This window comes from Erpetoichthys calabaricus, chromosome 14 (genome assembly GCF_900747795.2).
Source record: "Erpetoichthys calabaricus chromosome 14, fErpCal1.3, whole genome shotgun sequence".
Lineage (NCBI taxonomy): Eukaryota > Metazoa > Chordata > Cladistia > Polypteriformes > Polypteridae > Erpetoichthys > Erpetoichthys calabaricus.
Window position 1 is genome coordinate 71323427 of NC_041407.2, and position 24238 is coordinate 71347664.

Below are 24238 nucleotides of genomic sequence, written 5' to 3' on the forward strand. Positions count from 1 at the left end.
GATATGTAAAATTTTAACAGGCTACAAAAAAGGTAATGTAGTACATCTTCTGCGGATAACATTAGACACCAAAGGAAATCTTGATATTCCATTCGTATTAAAATGTTTACTGTTTCCTGTTAGAATAGCTTTTGCTATGACAATTAACAAATCACAAGAACAAACATTCGAAAAAGTCATTTTATTTATTAGAGAGAAAGAAACGATATTCACTCACTGGCAGTTATACGTTGCGTTGACAAAATGTAAGTCCAAACACGGAATCAAAATTCAATGCAATATTGACAAAAAGTTAATTCAAAAAATGGTTTTTACTTAAGTTTTACAGTAAAAGTGTAAGTTTAAAAAGTATTTGTGTGTTAAGTTCATAGCCAAACAGAACGAAAACATATAACGCAACGAATAACTCTTAACGCAACATTAAATATAATTTTCTTTCAATTTATAAAGTTTTATGGTTAATTACTTGTTGTAATGTAAAATAGTTAGCTCTATAATGCATATGTAACAATTCCCATGAAAATAATCTGCCTAAATTGTACATCTGCTTCTCCATACGCGAGCGGCAGATCCGCGAAATGGCAAATGCGTAGCACCCGCCAGGGGGTTTGCAAACGCAGCAAGCAGGGGGCAGAGCCCCCTAGTCTTGAAATAAGTTCCTGTGTATTTTGAGATATCTGAAATACATTTCAAGATATCTTAAAATACATCCGCGGGCACTTTAAAATAACTTCCTGAGCATTTTGAGATACAATTTAAGATATCTCAAAATCACTTCCTATAAAATTTCCTATTCTTTCAATGGGACAGGAAGTTATTTTAATATATATTGAAATGTATTTGAGATATCTCGAAGTGCACTAGAAATTATTTTGCAATTTCTGAAAATGTGTTTAAGATATTTTAAAATGCGCAGGAAGTTATTTTGCTTATATCTGAAAATGAATTTCAGATATTTCAAAATGAATTTGAGATATCTTAAAATGAGTGGGAGGTTATTTTAAGCTATCTCAAAAAATAATTAAGATATCTTGAAAAGCTGTTAAGATATCTTGAAATTCACTTTTGTTTGAGATATCTACATTTTTAGATATCTCAAATTTATTTCATGATATCTGAAAATGGTTCTCTGCTCCACTTGAGATATTTTACAATATATTTCAAGATATCTCAAATTGTACTTCAAGATATCTTAAACACATTATTGAGATATCTTTAAAAAGACATGAAATTATTTCAAAATATCTCAAATCGTTTTTTCAGATATCTACAATACAATTTAAGATATCTGAAAAACATTTTCAGATATCTCGAAAGTGCTTCCTGTACATTTTCAGATATGTGTAATATATTTGAAGATATCTCAAAATCACTTCCTGCTCATTTTAAGAGGTCTCAAATACATTTCAAGATACAGTATATTAAACAGGAAGTCCCATTGAAATAATAGGTAATTTTACAGGAAATGATTTTGGGATATCATGAAATGTATTTAAAATATCTTAAAATGCATGCAAGGTCAATTTACGATATCTAAAAATTCATCTGAGATATCTTGAAATGCACTTGAGATATCTCAGAATGTATTGCAGATAGCTTAAAATGTAAAGGAATTATTTTAAGATATCTCAAAGCGAGTTTCGGATATCTTCAAAAGTAAATTACATTGTAAGATACCTTAAATTCATTCTGAGATATCTCTAAATGTTAATTCGGCTTGCCATATTACCTAACTGGAAATTGGTGTTCATTGAGGGATCAGCTTTCTAGAAGGCTAGATCACCTTCACTAATGTTTTGCTTGTGATAGTTGGTGAGACTCACAAAAATCGCCAACTTCATGATGAGCCATATGGATGTTAAAAAGACCTTCCTTCTAGACTCCAGCCCTTTGTCTGTCTTTACCTTGCCTGTTCACAATTGATACAAAAACAGAAACCTGGAAAGATCATCAGTTTTTCCTAAAGATATCAGTCCAGTGTAAAGCAAGAAAATACTGGTACAAAACCCTTCAGGCTCAGTAGTCCTTGACTAAACATGAGAAGCACCTTCCTCAAGGAATGCTGTGCTCTCACTGGGAAATAAAACAAAAGATAGTGAAGGCATTATCTTGCATTAAGTATTGATACTTATGGCAAGCAAAATTAACATTTAGAGATACCTCAAAATGAATTTCAGATATCTTAAAATATAATTTACTTTTTAAAATATCTAAAACTCGCTTTGAGATATCTTAAAATAATTTCCTTTACATTTTAAGATATCTGCAATACATTTTGAGATATCTCAAATGAATTTCAAGACATCTCAAATACATTTTAAAATATTTCAAAATAACCGTGCCTGCATTTCAAGATATCTTGAAAGGAATTTTCAAATATCTTAAATTGACCTATCATGCATTTAAAGGTATATTAAATGCATTTCAAGATATCTCAAAATCATTTCCTCTAAAAATGTTTATTTTTTCAATGGGTCAAAATCATTTCCTGTAAAAATGCCTATTCTTTCAATGGGACTTCATGTTTATTAGAAGATATCTTAAAATGCATTTGAGATATCTTTAAATGAGCAGGAAGTGATTTTGAGATATCTGAAAATGTATTTGGTATATCTGGAAATGGACAGGAAGTTGTTTTGAAATATCTGGAAATGTACTTCAGATATGTTAAACTGTATTGTAGCTATCTGAAAATGCTTTTGAGATATCTTGAAAAAATTAAGTATCTTTTAAAAGATATCTTAAAATGTATTTTAGATATTTTGAAATGCAACTTGAGATATCTAGAAATATATTGTAAGATATCTAAAATAGAGCAGAGACCCATTTTAAGATACCATGAAATGAATTTTACATATCTAAAATGTATTTTAGACATCTGAAAAAACAGTGAATTTTAAGTTATCTTAAATGCTTCTTAAGATATCTTAATTATATTTTGCGATATCCTAAAATAACTTCCCACTCATTTTAAGATATCTCAAATTCATTTTGAGATATCTTAAAATAACTTCCTGTGCATTTCAAGATGTCTCAAATACATTTTGAGATATCTTGAAATCATTTCCTGTAAAATTCCCTATTCTTTCAATGAGACTTCCTGTTTATTTTAAGATATCTCAAAATGTATGTGAGATATCTTGAAATGCACAGGAAGTTATTTTAAGATATCTCAAAATGAATTTCAAATATCTCAAAATGTACAGCATATCATTTCAAGATATCTTGAAATCTACAGTATTTGAGATATCATACAATGCTTTTTAGATATCTTAAAATAGATGCATTTTTAGATTTCTGTAATGCAATTTGAGATATCTAAAATACATTTCTAGATATCTTAAAATGTTACTTCGGCTTGCCGTAGATACTCTTTTTCTTGGCATTGTATGAGGATCAGTGTTCTGGAGGGATTTGTTTGGTAGTTCAGGACGCATGTCATTCAAGTTTTTATAAGATCATTTTAATTTTCCAAGTTCAACTTTCATTTTTATATCCAACTCCAATCAGTGCTCAGAACATATGGGGTTGTTCTAAACTTCCATCTACCAAACCACTTAATGTACTCCCTCTTTTATCCTTTCTCCTTCAAGAAAAAACATGTTTCTACCCTCTGCTCTTTTACAAATCTCTCCTCTTGATTACTCTGTTGTCTAGAGACCTGTCTCCCCTATCCTCCCCACGGTCATGGGAAACTATTTTCTCCAGTGTTAGGTTTTGCTCCAGAAATCCCAAACATCAACACACGAAATTCAGAATTTTACGTAGGCGTTATTTTACTGCCCATAAGTGTCATCTGATGGTCCTCATCCTGATCCTCTTTGTAAATGACATCTTCTCGGTTTACCTGTCACTTTCCTTCACATATTAATGCACTGCTCTCCTGTCTTCTCCTCTTGGACTCATATACAGTATGTCACCTATTAACTTCTTTGCTTTCTTTAAATATTCCTGTATTGTCTCAAATCTTCCTTCTTTTAGACATCTCTATGTTCCATTTAAATTGGTGCTCAGGCAGCCAAATTAATTATTGCCTCTCAATGAAAGGCACCTGAGCACATTCTCTGTGGACAATTGCCAGTCCTCCTTCTACAATTTGATGCGCCTTGAATTATTCACTGCACGGATTAATGGTGCTTCCAGTTATGCAATTGAAAGTTGGACTATTATTGTTCAGGTGCTTGAATCCTGGTTTGCTCCAATACCTTGACTTTGCTTTTCTGTTAACTATTGATTGTTGTGGTCTGATTGTGATCCTTTCACTCTTCACTCCTATTCTCTGGAAACTGGATTTTCGCAAAATATTTTCCCCTTGGCTCAGGTTGGGATGGGTTTGAACAGGGTGGGTTGGATTCTTCTGTATGTTACGGTGGTTTATTGCTGATATCTTCTGTTATGTCAACATTTTAATCACAAAGAAGAACTGACGCATACATTCAAAATAATGTGCAATAAACCTAAAAGCAATCAATTTTTCTCTTGGTCAGAACATTTTATGGATGCAAGCCATTCATTGCCAACATGAATTTTCATCACTGAGAATGCTACATTCCACTCAATAGATGTGCCTCTTGTAGTCCTAACTTATTTAATCCTAACATGAACCTGAATCACACTAATCTTTCAAAAGCTTGCCACTGCGTCTTGGCTTTTTGCTCAACATACTGAATCGTTTATAGTGCTCAAAAACTTATTAGACGTCTTGAATCAATGCTTCTTTTTCAGAAATATGAAACTTTTAATAGGCAATCTGGTGATCTCTGCTTTCTCAAATACACATTTTGCATGGTAATGAACCCCAGCATTAAATGTTAATGCAATTCGTGTCAGTTTCTATATTCTTGAGTGAGCATTTTATACAATTTCATTTCTGTGTTTGCTTTCTTACTCCTTTTTTATTCTTTTTATATTTGCTTGTGAACATCAACAAAGGCAAAGCAGTTTATTAACAGCAAAGTGATCAGGAGCAGATAAGCGGTCAGGGGAAAGAAAAAGAATAAATCAGTTAATAAGTAAATAAATCGAGTTTTCATCTCAAATGGCCCCAGGCACTTTTTGTGAATGCAGCTTGAATGCTTTTTTCATAGATAAAATATTACTGGCTATAAAGCAAACTTTAGGGCTCAAAACATCTTGGGGAAACAACATGCCTTATTTTTTCTTTTTAACATTTTCTTTCTAAATTCCCATTTCATAATGTTCAAAAAGAGATTTATTTCAAGCAGCATATGTTGCTTGTATATAGTTATATATATAGTTTGCATATCAGGAGAAGGTGGGTGCGGAGGATGCCATCATCTGTATGCTACACCGATCACTCTCCCACTTGGACAGAGGCAGTGGTGCTGTAAGAATTATGTTTCTAGACTTCTCTAGCACCTTCAACACAATCCAACATCTGCTCCTTAGGGACAAACTGACAGAGATGGGAGTAGATTCATACCTGGTTACATGGATCGTGGACTATCTTAAAGACAGACCTCAGTATGTGCGTCTTGTGAACTGCAGGTCTGACATTGTGGTCAGCAACACAGGAGTGCCGCAGGGGACTGTACTTTCTCCGGTCCTGTTCAGCCTATATACATTGGACTTCTAATACAACTCAGAGTCCTGCCACGTGCAAAAGTTCGCTGACGACACTGCTATCGTGGGCCGCATCAGGAGTGGGCAGGAGGAGGAGTATAGGGACCTAATCAAGGACTTTTTTAAATGGTGCGACTCAAACCACCTACACCTGAACACCAGCAAAACCAAGGAGCTGGTGGTGGATTTTAGGAGGCCCAGACCCCTCATGGACCCCGTGATCATCAGAGGTGACTGTGTGCAGAGGGTGCACACCTATAAATACCTGGGAGTGCAGCTGGATGATAAATTAGACTGGACTGCCAATACTGATGCTCTGTGTAAGAAAGGACATTGCCGGTTATACTTCCTTAGAAGGCTGGTGTCCTTCAACATCTGCAATAAGATGCTGCAGATGTTCTATCAGACGGTTGTGGCGAGCGCCCTCTTCTACGCGGTGGTGTGCTGGGGAGGCAGCATTAAGAAGAAAGACGCCTCACACCTGGACAAACTGGTGAGGAAGGCAGGCTCTATTGTTGGCATGGAGCTGGACAGTTTAACATCTGTGGAAGAGCGACGGGTGCTCAGCAGGCTCCTATCAATTATAGAGAATCCACTGCATCCACTAAACAGTGTCATCTCCAGACAGAAGAGTAGCATCAGCGACAGATTGCTGTCACTGTCCTGCTCCACTGATAGACTGAGAAGATCGTTCCTCCCCCAAACTATGCGACTCTTCAATTCCACCCGGGGAGGTAAACGTTAACATTATACAAAGTTATTGTCTGTTTTTACCTGCATTATTATCAATCTTTAATTTAATATTGTTTTTTGTATCAGTATGCTGCTGCTGGAGAATGTGAATTTCCCCTTGGGATTAATAAAGTATCTATCTATCTATCTATCTATCTATCTATCTATCTATCTATCTATCTATCTATCTATCTATCTATCTATCTATCTATCTATCTATCTATCTATTGTTCATATAGTGTACTATTACAGTAAAATGTAAATAATTAACAAAGATCAGTGAGGTTCTGTCATTATAGAAGTAGAGAAGCTGAGCCTATAGAAGTAATTATTTCACATTTCTTTACAAATACAGTAGTTTGTGCTAGAATGGGCCACTTTGCCTACAGAAAAAGACAGAGGATGTTAACCAGAAACATGAGAAATGGTTAACGCTAAGACTACAGGACCAATTAACAAAAGCTGTATGTGCAAAATATGACATTCAGGACTTGCCAAACTGCCACACTGAAAATCATAAGCGTAATTGCTCAACCTTTCAGTGTGTAATACTAAATTGATCCAGTACAGAAATTATATTAATTGAAAATATGGCAGCCTTCATTTAATGTTTGCTAGACTAAATGATGCTAACAGTTATGTCAGATTACTAATGAAAAATATCTACTCACAAAACTTGTAAAACGGTGCACTTTTTACCCAGAATTATTATTAATCCAGCAAAAAACTTCAATTGTACTTTTTAGGGTTTCACAACAATCTGTTATATTGCATTCAGAATTTAAACGAGTTAAAGTAGACTCTCTGAATGCTTGATATTCTTTTTTATGTTTTAAAATCATACACACTAGTTGAGTTATGGGTAACATTTTTAAGCTTCAAATACAACAGCATAAAATGACATTCAACAAACATACTTAATCTAATTCAGGGCTAGAACCCATCCGAGCAGCATTGTATCCAAGGCAGGATTCTGTGTTGAAGAGACGCCAGACCACTGCAGGGCCTATTCACACATACAACTCCACACTCACATAGTCCAAGTGGAGAATCTTCAGTCAACCCAACACAAATACACATCTTTGGGATATGGAAGAAAAACTAGTTTACCTAGAGAAAAATCCATGTGGACATGGGGAAAATATACAAACTCTAAGCAGACCGTTAAACCCAGGAAGTCAGATCTGTGCAGCAGATTGAAAAAACATTTGAATAGCAAAATGTTGTTTTGCAAACTTGATACTCTCATCTCATCTTTTTTTCTTAACTGCTTTTCCTGGTGAGGATTACGGTAATAGCAGGTAAAGAATGTCACCTCAGACTTCTATGTCTCCAGTTGTAGATTATTGAAGAATTCACAGGCATTCCCAAGCCAGATGAATGATATAATCACTCCAGCATGTCCTGGGTCTGTCACAGGTCTCAGCCTAGTGATGAAGCTGCTCAATGGGGAGTCGCCCATGGGCCATCCTTATGTCATGCCCAAACCACCTCAACTGTCTCCTCTTGATTTCGGAGGAGCAGTGACTCTACTCCAAGGCTCTGTTGAATTGCTGAGCTCCATATTCCATCCATCCATTTCATCCATTATCCAATACGCTATATCCTAACTACAGGGTCACGGGGGTCTGCTGGAGCCAATCACAGCCAAGGGTGGAAGGCAGGAAACAAACCCCGGGCAGGGTGCCAGCCCACCGCAGGGCACACACACACACACCAAGCACAGTTTAGAATCACCAATCCACCTAACCTGCATGTCTTTGGACTGTGGGAGGAAACTGGAGTACCCGGAGGAAACCTACGCAGACATGGGGAGAACATGCAAACTCCACGCAGGGAGGACCCAGGAAGCGAACCTGGGTCTCCTAACTGCGAGGCAGCAGTGCTACCCACTGCACCACTGTGCCGCCCCAACTTTAATATCCTGTCCTTGAAAACCACAAACAGGAGTGGTAACAAGACACAGCTCTGACTCTGGCTTGAATGAATTCAACTTAACACCAAGTATTTATATAGGGCATGAATAGCAGAATTTCAGTAGCAAAATTGAAATTCAGAATTAAATTCTTGTATGAGGCATTTGCATAAGGCACGGTCCAGAGCATTGTCTCCTCTCTCATTAATGGATTATTTTTAAGTAAAGTTTCAGAGTGACCAGTATAAAATTTACAATCAGTATGGTTAAGTAGAAATCACATGAGGAAAATAAAAGCTGTTTCAGTTAGTGTCTTGTCCATGGTACAGTCCCCACCACATGCAACCCAAAGGTGGATGAGAAACACTGGTTTAGGTGCTTGTGGTGTGTGTGACTTGCTCTGGGGGGCCTGTCCAGGACTGCCAGGAAAAGCATTGTCTCTACCCACTTAACACAGCACTGGCAGAAGCTGGTGTGAAAATGTATGCATTTAATTTATTACAGACGTGAAATGCAAGAGAAAAAAAACAACAACAAAAAAATGAAAAACACACTAAACTTCTGTGGGGCAACTGGCACAGACAGCAGAGGTAGATGAGTGATTTGTAGCACAAAAACTACAAACGATTATACAAAATGGAAGGTTTCTCCATGAAAAATAATTTTGAAAGAAAACGTTTGGATGAATACATCATTTTATATGTATAGTTGCAAATTGTTTAGCTGTTGCTTCAAAGTGATATAAAGTGTTTGTGTGTACATGTATATTTTTTCTAAAAAATAAAAAAATATATATAACTACAACTACAATGCTTATTTTGAGAAATTGTTTAGGTATAAGAGACTAAATGTTTCCAAAAAGGGACACAGTGCTCCCAAACATGCTATAGGGTATAATAAGTAAACTTGGTACAATAATAGATGATAGATTGGGGCACACAAAAAAATTGATTCCAGGGTTGTGCATCATAAATTGTCTTGGTTACATAATGGTTTAATAAAATCAAATTTCTGAAAATAAATCTCTAAAGCACACTTTTTTTTTGTATTTTATGTAGTTGATATTGATGTAAATAAAGGTTTTTAATCATATAAATATTTTCTTCTAAAAACCCAGAGTGTTGTATTCATGACTGTTCAGCCATTTGCAGCTTCTTCATTATATAAGCAGAATAATAGCCGTTTATTTTTGAGAATGTAATTCAGGCGTAATAATGCCAAAAACCCATTAGCGCATAAGGGGTTAAATGTCTTGTTCATTTTTCTGCATATCATAAACCTTTATATTTTATGGATTCACCTTGACGCAGATTTGCTTTAATTTCATTTAGTTTATAAAGAGTTTCGACAGTACTGCCATCCTTAATGGCTTGTGATTACTCCTTGACTTTTTATAATCACATCATGATCGCATCGCTGTGACATATTTATTGAGGGGATTGAGAAGTCAAGCTTTGATTGAGTTGGAAATGTGAAGTTTATATATAACTCTCTCAAAAACTGTTTGCGGCTTCAGTGCAGTATTTACCTAACCTGGCACATGAATTATTGTAATAATATTGAACAGTTACTGTACAACCAATATTAAATGCTGTCTACTCTCTTAAAAAGTACTTGATGAAAGGGAGTGATTAACTTCAAGTATTCTCCCATAGTGAGCTATTTATTTCCTTTTCTTTATTATAATGTGTCTCTCTCTCAATGAACAACTATTAAAATTTCATATGCATGTGTCATATATGAGAATGGCTTACTAGTTTCCTTGTCTTTGTGGTATTTGCACATTCTCCCTATGTCTGCCTAGGCTTTTCGTTAGACTGTCTTGTTTTCCACACGTATTCCTAGAGATGTGCAGTTAATTGGTGATTCTGACTTAGGTATATTTTCTTGTCACCTTTCCCTGCCTTGTGCTTTTCCATTACATTTCCTTTGGGTTACTTGGACTGTTCTTTTGACTACATTGTGTAGATTATGCCAGCATACTGACTCACCACACATTGGACCTTCCACATAAGGTGCATTTATAGAAAAATCAATTGAAACAGAAGGCAGGCGATCTCCAGTGAACTAATTATTATTTATTATTTAACTTCAAACACCAATTGGCTACATGAGTGAGAAATATTTTGGAATGTTGTAATAAAGGGAGAAACAACTTAAAATATTCAGGCCCCTTCAATGTTTTCACATTTTATTTGGCAGCCTTATGTTAAAATCATTTAAATACATTTTTTTCTGTCATCAAGCAACACACATTTTTCTACCTCATTCTGTGCTGTCCGTGCAACACGGCCACAGAGAGCTTAAACAGCTCAGCACGTCCACCTAAAAATAATAAGGGTGAGCTTTCTTGAAGGCGTTTATTAGACGTACCTTGTTGTAAACTGAAACATATACAAAAGAAACATACAGGTGTATACAGGTGTACAACCAAAGAGAATAAATAGTGATTTACAAAGCATTACATAGCAGTACATTAAACAATAAAGCTTTAAAAGACACTTGAAGGACAAGTGATTTCCAAGACAAAGAGAAGTGTGTAGACAGAGGTTCAAATTGCTGCGTACCACAACTAACCAGACCCAGGGGTTTATATACAATAAAGATATGCATCGGACGTGACTGAAACAAGAGGTAAAGGGGGGCTTACGTGAAACACATGGGGTGTATTGTATTCAAATGTTTATTATGGGACCTTTGTGCTTTACGTGAGTTTCATAGACATTTATGACACCACTGTGAGTGTGGGTCATGACTGACAGGTGTGTTAATAAATGACAAGACAAAGGGAGAGCACAGTTCAACAAATAACAGTAACAGCTAACAACATGTGGGGCAGAACACGCATAATGCCAGAATTACAAAAACAAGGTTTTAGAAATGTTTGGAAATTGGTTAAAATTAAAACTGAAGTATCATATTGACACAAGTTTACTCATAACTTGGTTGAAGTACCTTTGGCAGCGATTATGGCCTGTAGTCTCTCTTGGGTGTGATGCAAGAAGCTTTGCACGCCTGGACTTTGGGGATTTTCTGCCATTCTTCTCTGCAGAACCTTTCAAACTGTCATGCTGGATGGAGTCTGCTAGTGGGCAACTTGTTTTCAGGTATCTACAGCGATGTTCAATTGGGTTCAATTTTGGACCCTAGCTGGGTCACTCGAGAACACTTCAGAACAGCCACTCCTCTGTTGTCTTTGCTTTCTTCTTATTATTATTATCCTGTTTGAAGGTGAAACCTTGGCCCATTCTGAGGTCCAGAGCAGTTTGGAGCAGGTTTTCACTAAGAATACTTTTCTCCTTCAATCTTGACTAGTCTCCCAGTCCTTGCTGGTAAAAAATAATCCACTGCATGAAATGGTAATGTGCAGGTGATTAGTGGTGCCTGGTTTTCTCCAGAAGTGACACTAAGAACTGAGGCCAAAAAAGTATGCTTAGTTTCTCCAGACCAGAGACTCTTGCTTCTGAAAGTGTGAGAGTCCTTTAGCTGCATTTTTGTAAGTTTAATAAGTCATCTTGCCACTCTGCTGTAAATCCCAGATTAGTGGAGTGTTCTAGTGGAAGGTTTTCCCATCTCCAGAGCTCAGGAAGATTTACCATCAGATTCTCTGCCACCTCTATTACCAAGGCCCTTCTCACTTGATTGTTCAGTTTGGCCGAGCAGCCAGCTCTAGGAAGAGTTGTGGTGGTTCCACACTTATTCTAATTAAGAATTATAGAAGCCAGTGAGCTGTTGGGAACCTTCAATGCTGCAGATATTTCTGTAGCCTTCACCAGATCTGAACTTCTACACAATCCTGTCTCTGAGCTCTACTTGCAATTCCTTTGACCTCAGGGTTAAGTTTTTGCTCTGATACACATTGTCAACTGTGGAACTTCATGTAGACAGGTGGGTGCCTTTCCTAATTCTGGCAATCAATTGAACAGACCACAGGTGCATTCCAAACAAGTTGTAGAGACATCTCAATGATGATCAGAAGAATGAGATTCAACTGAGCCAAAGTGTCATAGCAAAGGGTCTGAATACTCGTATCAATGTGAAATGACAGTTTTTTATTTTTATTAAATATGCAGATATTCTTAAAGTCCTGTTTTTATTTTGTCATTCTTTAGTATATGTTTTGTTAAATTATAGAAAAAATTAGTTTAAATGATTTTAGCACAAGGCTGCAACAAAACAAAATGTGAAAAAAGTAGAGCAGTCTGAATACTTTATGAAGGCACTGCATATGATCAATTTGTAATTAATTTAGGCCACCTTACAGAGATCTGTTTTCACTTTGTCATCAAAGAGTGTTTTTCTGTTGATCGAGTTGTCACACAAGTGCTCCTTGGGGACTGTTTAAAGGCTTAGGTGGTGGTAAATCCTCGTCGATCCACAAGGTGGCGCTGTTTACCAATGTCTCGTCTCTTCCTTCGTCTTCCTACAGACCAGATGACTGACAGCCCTGCCGTATCTGATGTCACTTCCAGTGTTCGTCCCCCCTCTTCCTGCCTGGCCTATAACTTATCTGGAAGTGTTGCCATCTTGGAGCAGTCACTCTTGAGAGTCACGTCTGCAAAGACATTTTTTCCCTTTCTAATGCATTTATACTTCACATTATCTTTTCAATTATAAGAGGTGCCCCAACTCTTTATGCTTGTTTGTGCTTTTTCATTACAGCATCAAAAAGCCAAATGAAATCCTCTGTTATTCAGTTTTACATAACAATAAAATGTGAAAACTTTCAAGTGGGTGAATATTTTTTATAGTCATTGTATATTATGGAAAGTCATCCAAGACCACAAAGTCAAAGTGACAATTTGGCCATAAAAAATATATTCTTTTAGCCATGAAATTGGATTAAATGAGCACCAACAATAGGTGGATGGATGTATTAATTTATTAATTAGTAAGTTTTTAAAAAAATTATGTTTAAATAGTTTGATGGTATATTCACTTCACCATACATATTTCCTGTATATCTACACTACAATTCCATATTTCCCAGCCAGGATCCAGAAACTACCAGGAGCTATGGGTGAGCTCTGGAAAATAAGAATAACATTTTTAAAATAAAGAATATGAGTGATTAAAACAAAAAATTGTACCAGGTCTTGAAAAAAAATTAACAATGATTTTTAAAAATGAAGTCTGTTTAGACCTTGTACAGTAATCCCTCCTCCATCGCGGGGGTTGCATTCCAGAGCCACCCGCGAAATAAGAAAATCCGCGAAGTAGAAACCATATGTTTATATGGTTATTTTTATATTGTCATGCTTGGGTCACAGATTTGCGCAGAAACACAGGAGGTTGTAGAGAGACAGGAGCTTTATTCAAACACTGCAAACAAACATTTGTCTCTTTTTCAAAAGTTTAAACTCTGCTCCATGACAAGACAGAGATCACAGTTCCGTCTCACAATTAAAAGAATGTAAACATATCTTCCTCTTCAAAGGAGTGCAGAGTCTGTCAGAGAGATAGAGGAAAGCAAACAAGCAAACAAATCAATAGGGCTGTTTGGCTTTTAAGTATGCGAAGCACCGCGGCACAAAGCAGTTGAAGGCGGCAGCTCACACCCCCTCCGTCAGGAACAGGGAGAGAGAGAGAGAGAGAGAGACAAACAAAAATCAATACGTGCCCTTCGAGCTTTTAAGTATGCGAAGCACCGTGCAGCATGTTGCTTCACGAAGCAGCTGCACAAAAGGTAGCAACGTGAAGATAATCTTTCAGCATTTTTAGACGAGCGTCCGTATCGTCTAGGTGTGCGAACAGCCCCCCTGCTCAATCCCCCAACGTCAGGATCAGAGAAAGTCATCGCAAGAAAGAGAGAAAAGTAAGTTGGGTAGCTTCTCAGCCATCTGCCAATAGCGTTCCTTGTATGAAATCAACTGGGCAAACCAATTGAGGAAGCATTTACCAGAAATTAAAAGACCCGTTGTCTGCAGAAATCCGCGAACCAGCAAAAAATCCGCGATATATATTTAAATATGCTTACATATAAAATCCGCGATAGAGTGAAGCCGCGAAAGGCGAAGCGCGATATAGCGAGGGATTACTGTATATTCTCATTAGCTGAATTACTTGGTACTGTTCTTTCATAAGGGGCCAACTGTTCAGCTAATAGGAAATCATATAGTTGTTCAAAGGTGCATAAGCGTGCCCTGTGATGTATCAATACCGTAAACAGGGTTGGTCCCACCTTTGCACCTGATGCTGCTGAGATAAGATTGACTACTGATTTGGATAAGCAAGCATTGAAATTTAATAGATTTTAGAGTTTTTTTTTATCATAGGTTCTTAGACACTGCCTCTTAATTTATAGGTCAAATCAGTTCATTCAGTTCTGTTTGTTTTATGCTTCTTTAAGCTGAATGAAATCATATTTTTGTGCAGCAGATATCTAGAGATAGAAATGAAGTTGTGTTGTTACAGCTGTGAGACTTGCCCGGACACCATCAGACTGAGACCACATCTTTATACAAAAACCTTTTATTTTCGTCCCGTTCTCCACACAACACAGCTCAGTCCCGCACAACTCACAGTGCTCTAACCCCAGTCTCCCTTCTCCTGGGCCTTTTCTCGCCTTGTCCCTGGACCACCTCTCTTCTCTCTCCAGGAGCTTCGTCCTGCTCCTGCTCCCGACTCCAGCTCATTGCTAGGAGGGAGGCGGCCCCATTTATAGTCACCCGGATGTGCTCCAGTGCTCCCTTACCAGCGAAGACTTGTCGGGCGGAGCGGCCCATCCCGCGAGGGCAGGTTCCCCACGAAGTGGGTCCACCGGCTCGTCCAGGGCCCGGTCCTGTAACATAAAAGAAAAGGGGGACAGAGAAGCTGCCTGGACGCGATCCCCTGGCGTCCCTCTGTGCTGTGCACTGGCTGCGCTCCCCCTGTCGACCGGCACCCCGCAACTTGCCTTTGTTGTGCCCTCCCCGCGGGTTCCATGCTCCTCTGGCTGGGACTCTTCGCCCATCAGAGGTCCCCACTGGCTTTGGGACTTCCCTCTGCACCCGCAGAGGCCTGCCCGTCTCCATACGTGAGCTCCCGGGCTCACGTCTCATTCTGTGGGATGACCCGGATTTATTCCTCGGGCCTTCCCCTTTTCTCTGGGGTGCCCTGACAGCTGGAGTCTCCCTATGGGAAAGGCAGAGACCCCTTGCTGTCTGCACCCGAGTGGACCAACACGCAGCTGATGCTGGCGCCGGCGGTGGTGTACTAGGACCCACGGCACTCATCAGCCGGCGTCCAGGCACCACCCCTCCCAGGCAATCAGCCTTTCTTATCTTTTCATTTGTTGGAACCGCGGCTACTTGTCCACCGGAACTGCACAATACCGGGGAACATTCGCCCGCTTTTCCTATTTTATTTACGACGCAAGTCCCACTTATCTGCGTCGCCACGAACCTCCGGCCAGAGAATCCGGCGCCGCGTTCTTCCGCCCCCTGACGTGACGCGATCGCCGTCCTCTTGAGCTCGACTAAATAGTCTCGAAGGCCGTGTATCACCTGTAAAACAGACTCGACGGACCGAGGGGAATCCTCCGGCTCACGCCGAGTCACAGGCACAAAGGGAATGTTAGCCGGCGAAGGACTTACCAGTTCATCGGTCCTGATCGCCGGCTGAGCTCTCTTCCGGGTTCTCTCCGGCCCTCCCCTTGCTTGAGATGGACGTTCCTTCGTCCCGCCTCCATCCAATCCTTGGCGGGTACGTAAGACACGCCGTCCACTCTCTCGCCTGCCACGGGGATGGACTTCTAGTCCGCCGTCATCTCCCCTTTCCTCCCGAGGGTCCGACAAGACCCGCTACCGCTCCTCTGTTGCGGCCTCTGGATACGCTGCGGATCCTCCATTACGTCCAGCGTCGCTGCTCCATTCCCGTACTGCAGGTTGACACAGCCTGACTGGCGACGTGAATCCAGGAAGCCCCCAGCTGAAAGGCAAACACTGGCCATTGCCCCGCCGACCCTCGCGAGTCGACTGGCGTCAGCCCTGGGACTTACCTCCTGGATCCCATCTGTCGGACTACTGCGAAGGTTGCCAGTCATATCCGTGGCTGTGCCGACCCCGATTCTCACGGGAAAAGCGACCGCTGGTAAGTCCACAGCACTCGGGTCCCTTTTGTCTCCTCCAATCCCCCTCGGGTGGGAGACGATGCGGTGGCGAATCTCTCGCGGCCTCTGGGTGATCCGCGAGCCGTCCGCAGTGCGTGTGCGGGCCGCATCCATGCGGCATGTGTGTGTGGTGGACTGAGGTGCCGGACAGCTCATATAATATTTGTTATCATAGAAGTCCTCCGCCTTGAAACAGGCAGCAACTCCTACCCGGCTCGCCAATGTGAGACTTGCCCAGACACCATCAGACTGAGACCACATCTTTATACAAAAACCTTTTATTTTCGTCCCGTTCTCCACACAACACAGCTTAGTCCCGCACAACTCACAGTGCTCTAACCCCAGTCTCCCTTCTCCTGGGCCTTTTCTCGCCTTGTCCCTGGACCACCTCTCTTCTCTCTCCAGGAGCTTCGTCCTGCTCCTGCTCCTGCTCCTGCTCCTGCTCCTGCTCCTGCTCCTGCTCCTGCTCCTGCTCCTGCTCCTGCTCCTGCTCCCGACTCCAGCTCATTGCTAGGAGGGAGGCGGCCCCATTTATAGTCACCCGGATGTGCTCCAGGTGGTTCCCGGCAATCTTCCTTTGACACGCCCCTGTGTGGCGGAAGTGCCGGCTGTCTTTCCGGAAGCACTCCGGGTGTCTCTCTTTCTTTCTTCCCCCCAGCCCTTCCTAGTGTGGCGGAAGTGCTGAGGTCCCAAGTCCTCCAGGCATGAGGACGCTCCCTGGCGGTCCGGAGGAGGCATGAGCCCTCCTCCTGTCCTTCTGGGCGTCCCGGCTGGGTACCACCCCCAGCCGCGTGCCACACAGCATGCGACAGCTTGGTCTGTATATTTGGACAAATATACAGTATGTGACATGCATAGCCAACAAAATCAGCAAGTTCATAACTACAGATAAATGAGGTACTGTTCTCTACCAATGTAAACTTGGACACATCAGCAGTTAGCAATGGTAGCAAAGACAGCCCTTTTGCTGCAATGTATTCTTTTTTGTCAAGTGCTGAAATTGAATTTATGAAACAAACAAAGATGGAAACATTTGTTGTCTAAGTAGGAACAAGTCATGGATAAGCGCAAAGCATTTTTGTGCAATGGACATTCAAATAAAAAGCTTCTATTTGCAGTGGATAAGAGACTGTTTATAGTTTTGTATATTGCAGCTTAGAAAATAGCCCAAGAGAAAAATCCTCATTTTATCACGGAAACCTTGATTATGCATTCTGCAACTGAGATTGATTGAGGAGAAAGCAGAGGCCCTGGCTAGAATGCCAATGCCAAATGACACCATCCAGCACTGCTTCTCCACTATGCCTCAAGACATATCTTTACAATGCGGTAATCGCCTTTATGATAATGACTTTGCAATTCAAGTTTATAAATTGTACGACATTTCCACAGTCTCACATTTACTTGTGTAAGTTCGATATGAGTGTGGTAATCAAATATATGAGAGGCTTTTATTATGTAAGGAGCTGCTCAGAAAAGCGTCCAAAGGCACATTTTTCAGCTTCTGTCTGATTTCATGGACTGACCGTGAATCATTGGCACTAATTACACTGGAATACTCACAGACAAATCTTTAGCTATGATGAGAAAGTTCAAATGTGTTGGAAAAAATAAAAAGCTGCTCCCCTCATACTGTTTTGAAACAGTCTTTTCAATCATTAGGCACACAATACAAGAGAAATCAGATTTTCTCTTAACAAATTGTTGCTTAGAAAGTAGTAGACAATGTTTACCTTGGCATCCTTCATCTTGTGAAAACTAAAAACATTTAATTATGCAAAAAGTGAAATTTAACAATAATGCTAACCATCCATGAAAAGTAACACTTGCAAAAAAAACTGAATTTGTGTTTACAATTTAGCTTTAGTAATCCACTTACATTATTGAAATTCCTGCTTTTTTTGTATTTTCATCTGGGTCATAACACAACAAATAATAGCATTGCAGATTCAGGGAGAGGACCAAGAAGATTCTGCTTAGAGCCCCAGAGGGTGACATGTGAAAAAATATATATATATATATAAACATGAGGGACGTTCAAAAAGTTTCCACACTTTTTAAAACTCTGTTTATTAAGAATTTCAAAAACAAATTACATCACTTTTCTACATTTAGGAGGAGTGGTGGCTCTGAGGCTAGGGATCTGCACTGGCTATCGGAAGGTTGCCGGTTCGAATCCCATAAATGCCAAAAGGGACTCTGCTCTGTTGGGCCCTTGAGCAAGGCCCTTAACCTGCAATTGCTGAGCGCTTTGAGTATTGAGAAAGCGCTGTATAAATGCAAAGAATTATTATTATTATTATTACATAGTCACCTTCATTTGTGATGCAATTTTCCCAGCGTCGTACAGATTTTTAATGCCCAATTACTACTCCTCCCACTTTTCACAACGAAAATATAAAAGTGTGGAAACTTTTTGAATGTCCCTCATATATATATATATATATATACAGTGGAACCTTGGTTCACGACCATAATTCGTTCCAAAACTCTGGTCGTAAACCGATTTGGTTGTGAACCGAAGCAATTTCCCCCATAGGATTGTATGTAAATACAATTAATACGTTCCAGACCATACGAACTGTATGTAAATATATATTATTTTTAAGTTTTTAAGTACATGTACCGAGACGATCGTGAACCAAGGTTCCACTGTATATATATATATATATATATATATATATATATATATATATATATATATATAGGGCGGCACGGTGGCGCAGTGGGTATATATATATATATATAGTGACAGATGGGGGCGCTCTCGCTCCCTTGAACCCTTGGACAATATGTCAGACACCAGATAAAAAGTCCAAATATGATATTTATTTGAATAATACAGTGCACAAAGCATCCTCCACTCCACAATTCTCAACAATAAACAATACATAATAAACAATCCTCCACTCCCAGACGCTTAGTCACCCTGCCTCCCAACTCAGCTCGTCTGTCTGGGATCTCCCACAGTCCTTTATAGTCCACGACCTGGAAGTGCTTCTGAGCCCATAGTCCATGTGATTATCCAGCACTTCTGGGTCAGGTAAAAACTCTTCTTCTTTATCCTGGAGGTACGTCCTTCCCTCTGTCACTGTGACTAAGATCCAGTTTCAGGTTATAGGGCAAATAACAGTCCCTGGGCCTCCCTGGTATCCAGCAGGGCTGTGCATTACAAGTCCACCGTCCAAAATTCCCTGCTGGCATTCGGGGCACCTCCATGCTGCAAGAAGGGCTCCATCTGGTGGCCTGGGGGTATTGGATTGGTCGGGATGAATGGCCAGCCATATCTCACTATATATATATATATATATATATATATATATATATATATATATATATATATAATATATATATATATATATACAGTAATCCCTCGCTAAATCGCGCTTCGCCTTTCGCGGCTTCACTCTATCGCGGATTTTATATGTAAGCATATTTAAATATATATCGCGGATTTTTTGCTGGTTCGCGGATTTCTGCGGACAATGGGTCTTTTAATTTCTTGTACATGCTTCCTCAGTTGGTTTGCCCAGTTGATTTCATACAAGGGACGCTATTGGCAGATGGCTGAGAAGCTACCCAACTTACTTTTCTCTCTCTCTCTTGCACTGACTTTCTCTGATCCTGATGTAGGGGGATTGAGCAGGGGGGCTGTTCGCACACATAGACGATAGGGATGCTAGTCTAAAAATGCTAAAAGATTATCTTCACGTTGCTACCTTCTGTGCAGCTGCTTCCTGAAGCGACATGCTGCACGATGCTTCGCATACTTAAAAGCTCGAAGGGCACGTATTGATTTTTGATGTTTATTTTTCTCTTTCTCTCTCTCTCTCTCTCTCTCTCTCTCTCTTTGTCTGCTCCTGACGGAGGGGGTGTGAGCTGCCGCCTTCAACAGCTTTGTGCCGCGGTGCTTCGCATACTTAAAAGCCAAACAGCCCTATTGATTTGTTTGCTTTGCTCTCTATCTTTCTGACAGTCTCTGCTCCTGACGCGCACTCCTTTGAAGAGGAAGATATGTTTGCATTCTTTTAATTGTGAGACGGAAATGTCATCTCTGTCTTGTCATGGAGCACAGTTTAAACTTTTGAAAAAGAGACAAATGTTTGTTTGCAGTGTTTGAATAACGTTCCTGTCTCTCTACAACCTCCTGTGTTTCTGCGCAAATCTGTGACCCAAGCATGACAATATAAAAATAACCATATAAACATATGGTTTCTACTTCGCGGATTTTCTTATTTCGCGGGTGGCTCTGGAACGCAACCCCTGCGATGGAGGAGGGATTACTGTATATATATATATATATATATATATATATATATATATATATATATATATATATATATATATTCAAGTTCAAGCACTTTATTGTCATTGTGTACCACAACGAGATTACTTTTTGTGACCCCCCAAGGTGCATTTAAAGAAAAGTCACATAATTCCAAATATGTCATATACAGTGTTAAGTGATCAAGTAACCAGATCAAATTATTATTGCTCAAAGTACAGCAGCATAAATTGCTATTACACCTGCTAATGAATAGTACATTACATATTATACATTGCATTACATTAGTATATTGCACATTACCAATATAGCTTATTGCACATGTTCAATTAAAAATGGTCTCAGACTGAGGAGATTCAGAGTTCAGAAAGTTTATGGCAGATGGGAAAAAGCTATTTTTTAGTCTGTTTGTACGTACACGGATTGACCTAAAGCATCTTCCTGACGGGAAGAACTCAAACAAAGGATTTCCAGGATGATTTTTGTCCTTGAGAATGTTTTTGGCCCTTCTCATACAGCGAGTTTTATACAAGAGTTCGAGTGATGGCAGTTCAGTCTCAATAATGGCCTCTGCTGTTTTTACGACCCACTGCAGGGCTTCTTTAGCAGCCTTGGTGCAGCTGTTGTACCAGGCTATCATGCAGTTAGTTATGATGCTCTCTATAGTGCATCTATACAAATTAATCACCAGCTTCAGGATGAGGTCAGTTCTCCTTAGCTTCCTGAGAAAATAGAGGCGTTGTTGCGCTTTGACTATTATATTCAAGTTGTTGTTAGCCCAGGATAGGTCCTCTGAGATGGTGACTCCTAGAAACTTAAAGCTGGAAACTCTCTCCGCAGCATCTGCATTGATTGTTATCGGACTGTGATTGGTCTTTTTAGTAGTCTTAAAGTCCAGAATAACTTCTTTGGTCTTTTTGGTATTTAAGACAAGGTTGTTGGTGTTGCACTATGCTGTCAGATTCTGAACCTCTTCCCTATATGCAGCTTCATTGTTGTCTGTTGCAAGCCCAATGACAGCCTCTATATATATAAAATCCTAAGCCTAAAAGTGCAACGATTTTATGTGACATTTTTATGTCATGTTTTTACTTTTTAAATTAGGCTTATTTTAAAACCTACACATATATGTTTGGTATCATTCTTTTCAGAATTTATTGAACTTTAATGTGAGGTTGTTAGATTTTCAGATTCTTATTCTGTTTTTAAATTATAAATTAAAAAATATCAAGAACTCATGTCCCGCGAGACAAGACTTAACCAAGAGTGCCAAGAGATTTAACCATGCCCGTGGCCGGAAATAAAAGACAAAGAGTAGGACAGTTGCTGTATGGGTTTTTAAATGTTTGAAGCACCACACGAGATACAGATCATGTGGCACGGCAGCAGCAGCAGCAACCCAGCAGTTGATTGAGCAAAGAGGAGGTAAAAAAAACTGTATTTGTTTCCCAGTATATCATTGTTTAAGAGGGGTTTCAGAGGAGCGACTGCATCTCCTTGGGTTGCGTTCAGCCCCCCTCTTCACAACATGAGCGGCAGGCTGGCCGTAACTGCGGGTTGGGCGCCAAAGATGCCAGGGGGGCTTTCCCCCCAGTATATATATACCGTATATACATAGACAGAGTGGAAGGACCGGGGAGAGGACATTGGTGAGGCAATACCTCCTCTGGGACACTATAGGGCAGCCCTCCTGTGCGGCTGTGGCACCACGGATTCCTGCAGGGCATGCCAGGACTTGGAGTTTGGTACAGCCCTGTTGGGTTCCGTGGGGGTCGCCAGGGGGAGATGTAGAGTCCCATAGAGGACCTCCAGCACACCTACGAGTGATTCCAGGTAATACTGATAAGCCACCTGGAACACTCCCGGGACCTGAATAAGAGGAGCCGCCTCATTCCATTGAAGGGCCAGAGTCAGGAGGAAGAGGACAAAGCCTGAGGAGGAGTGAAGGGAGAAGGACTGGCAGCAAGAAGGGACTATGTATTGGTGCTGGTGATTGTGCATTTAAGCTGTAAATAAACAGGGTGTTGTGTTGAACCTGTGCTCTGCCTGTGTGTTCGTGTTAGGGTGGCTGCACGCCCCCTGGTGGCTTCACAATATATATGCTCATATAGATTTTAGTACAGTGTTCTTTATAATGTTCTAATTCCTTTTTTTCATTTATGCCTGATGTCAAATGCAAGCTAGGTGGGGTAAAAAATGTTACAAAGCACTGAATCAGTAAATGAAAGTCATTCTTTAAGAACAATCTGAAGGCAGTGTCAGCAAATAGGCTCAAATCAATACTAATATATAAATGAGAGAATGTAACAAAACAAGAAGCCAAAATTGTAGTAAAGAAGCAACAAAACAAAGTTGAGAACTTGGTATAATATAATTTCCATATGTATTCTGAAGTCACAGTGAATTTTATTATATAGTATTTCAAAGATTAAAACATGTGCCACAATCTTAAATACAATACAGTACAACTTTAGGAGTAGAGTTAGCAAAAGTGGATGAGTTTAAATACTTGGGATCAACAGTACAGAGTAATGGGGATTGTGGAAGAGAGGTGAAAAAGAGGGTGCAGGCAGGGTGAAATGGGTGGAGAAGTGTGTCAGGAGTGATTTGTGACAGACGGGTATCAGCAAGAGTGAAAGGGAAGGTCTACAGGACAGTAATGAGACCAGGGGCCTCATGTATAACGCCGTGCGTAGAACTCACACTATAACATGGCGTAAGCACAAAAGCAGGATTGTGCGTACGCACAGAAAAATCCAGATGCAGGAATCTGTGCGCACGCATACTTTCACGTTCTTCCACTACATAAATCCCGATCCGCGTGAAAAGTAACGCACGTGCACGCGCCTTCTGTCCCGCCCCAACTCCTCCCAGAATTACGCCTCTTTGAATATGCAAATCAATATAAACAGCCTTCTGTGAAAAGACAATGGGAAAAGCACGGGAGAAAATATAAGAATTTCAGCGAATACCAAGTGGAGGCAAAGGAAAAACGTACTATTTGTTGGTTTAAACAGTGGTATAATCAACAAAAGGAAGCTGATCGAGTGACAGAGTGTCGGAGAAACTCGAAGGCTCAACTTCACAAAGTCGCACAGTGCCCGAAATAAAAAAGAAATCACATATCAAAGTCGCCGTGAAAAAGCGAGTCGTAGCCCACCGTCTGAGTGTCATATGAAAGCTTATTAGGGTACAGACAAAAAAAAGGCACACAGTGGGGAAAAAAGCACGAAATGTCAACTTTAATCTCGAAATTTCCACTTTAATCACATAGTTTATTTTGCCATTAAAGTAGAACATCATAAACTTCATCTTAAAATCGTTTAATTTACTAGTTTCTCAAATCCCATTGTAACTAAAGTGGCATGTTAAATGCTTTGTTCTGTATTTGATCTTCTATGTGCTCTATGTGTATGAATCACTACCTGCTTTTTAAACGGGCTTTCTCTTTCTCCGACAGGACACATAATCCATTACATTCGTGATATTACAGCTCTCTGAATAATTAAAATACTGAGATGTATACGTGATATCTTTTTCATGATGATAGGAATGAAAGCATGTTATTAAACATGGGAACACGGTGGCGCAGTGCTTGTTCATATCTCACGCAAGAGGCTTGCTGCGCCATGCG